Source organism: Triticum dicoccoides, chromosome 4B, assembly GCF_002162155.2.
Source record: "Triticum dicoccoides isolate Atlit2015 ecotype Zavitan chromosome 4B, WEW_v2.0, whole genome shotgun sequence".
NCBI lineage: Eukaryota > Viridiplantae > Streptophyta > Magnoliopsida > Poales > Poaceae > Triticum > Triticum dicoccoides.
In genome coordinates, this window is record NC_041387.1 from 678053482 (window position 1) to 678055905 (window position 2424).

The window sequence follows — 2424 nt, forward strand, 5'->3', positions numbered from 1 at the left end:
TTAAAGATGTTGCTGAGGACAGAAATGTGGCAGCGAGCTCCGAATAGGCCTTGTACGACTGCTCGATGCTGGTTGCCACCGGCAGCGATGTTTGCCAAGATCAATGCGGATGATGAAGTGGCTCGGCATGGGCATGGAGGATCGGAGCGGCCATTTTCCATGACCATAACATTCTCTACATGAGGTTCTTCAGTTGTAGTAATCCAAGGTACGACTGACCCTACAATGGCTGAAACTTTTGATTGCAGGGAGGCAATGGCACTGGCGAATGCTCTTGATCTCCAGAACATGACTATAGCGTCCGACAACCAAGGGGTAGTGAATGACATTCTTGTGCGCACAGGAGGATCACATGCAACCATTGTAGATGAAATAATGGAGCGGAAGACTAGTTTTCTTTCTTGTAATTTTGTTTTCGAGCGTAGAAACTATAAATTTGAAGCCCACGATCTCGCCAAGCATGCTTGTAATTAATCTAGCTATAGGTCATTATGTTTGGTTGTGAGCCCTCCATGACCCAAACCTTGTATTTATGAACATTGCTTTGAATAAATAAAGTGGGCGAGATTTATGAAAAAAATGTTAACTTTCCATGTTGATCACCGTCTTGACCCTTTCGTTGACTTAGAGCCGGTGATTGTTGACCTTTTCAAAAAGTTCATAGATTGTTGACCAGAACAGTTTGAACATCGACTATGATTATTGACCACTAACCACCATTGACCCGTTGACTTTAAAATTTTTATAGAATTCAAAAAAATCACAAAAAATGAGAAAAAACAATATTTACAAGTTTATAAAAATGTTCACGAATTCTAAATAAGCTCATGGATCTGAATTGTTTTCCCAATTCTGAAAAATGTTCACGGATTTGGAAAATTATATGCAGATTTCAAAAATGTTCATAGAGTTGAACCAAGTTCACAGATTGCCAAAAAGATGTTCACACATTTGCAAAAGTTTCACGCATTTGAAAAACTGTTCATAACTTAAGTAAAAGTTTACGAATTTGAAATTATTCATGAGTTCAAAAAAAAAAATCTTAATGGAACTGGAAGTATTTCTAGAATTTGAAAAAAGTTTGCAGATTCTAAAAGGTCCATGAATTTGAAAAATATTCACGAACTAGAAAAAATGTTTGAAATTTGCAAAGTTCGAGAAGGTGCGGGACGCGCCTAGGCGGAACGCTTTTCTCGCCCACGCGTGATTAGAGCATCTCCAGCCGTTCGGCCCCCCAGGGCGCCGAAAAATAGCGGCCTGAGGGCGAGCCGGCGCTAGTTCAGCCCCTAGGGTTCGGTTCGCTCCCAATCACACGCCCATGGTCGCCGCGGGCTTATTTTTTTTCAAACTCGGCGACTTTTGCATGAACTCGGTCATTTTTCGTCCAAATTTGTACAAAAACTTAAAAACACGCATGAACTAACGTAAAAACGAACTAAAAAGCCTAGCCACCGCCGCTGCCGCCGCCGACTACATGCTGAGAAGCCTGTAGAAGCAGGTGTAGTCGCCACCGTCGTCGTCGTTGTCGTCGTCGCGCGCCTCGCCCGCGGCGTCCCTGCTGCACCCCTCGCCCGGGTCGCCGACAGCGCTCGACGGCCCGGCCTCGACCTCGTCGTCTCTGTCAATGACAATAATGCTGCCCTCCTCGGCGCGGCGACGGGCCCGAGTCTGGGTCTCCAGGTACGCCCGACGCTGGCAGCGCACCTGCTCGCGGACGTAGTCCTCCCTCACCCATTTGAGGGCGGACTCGTCGTCGGGGGCCACCATTTCGGCATGCTCCGGCTTCACGGGGAGCAACCCTGGCTCGGGCTTCAGCCGGACCAGGCGGAGGGAGCGCCTCGTCGGCGCCGTCGCAGGGGAGGGCTCGTTGATGACGAGGGCGCCGCTCCGCGCGCGGCGCCCGAGCGGTGTCTCCTCCGGGTCGGGCTTGACGGGGCGGAGGGCCGGCGAGCCGGAGCCCGACGATGAGGACGACCCCGACTCCATTCGCCGCGGTATCCAGGAACTACCGCGGCGGTGAGAGAAGGAGGGGCGCGACGGGTACTCTAGCCGCGGCACATTGCCAGTCTTGATGTGGTCGAGGACGGCGTTGAGTGTGCAGCCGGGGATGCCCACCACTCGCGTCGCCCTTCGGGTTGAGGCGGCCGCGCGGGATGATGCCGTTGACGGAGGTGATCTGCTCTTCACGGCGGCGCTGGAAGTACAGCGTCCACAGTGTTTCGCTGTCGGACACATACCTCGGCTCATTCCGCTGCTCCTCCGTCTGCGAGGAGCGGACGCGGGCGATCTCCGCCCGCCGTGCGGCTCCTTCGGGGACTGGCGGCACCGGGACGCCGCCGGCACTCAACCTCCACGCCCCCGGTACACGCATGACGGGGGGCGCCGGGTACTCGGCTTCGTAGAGAAGGCATGCTTCTGGCTCCT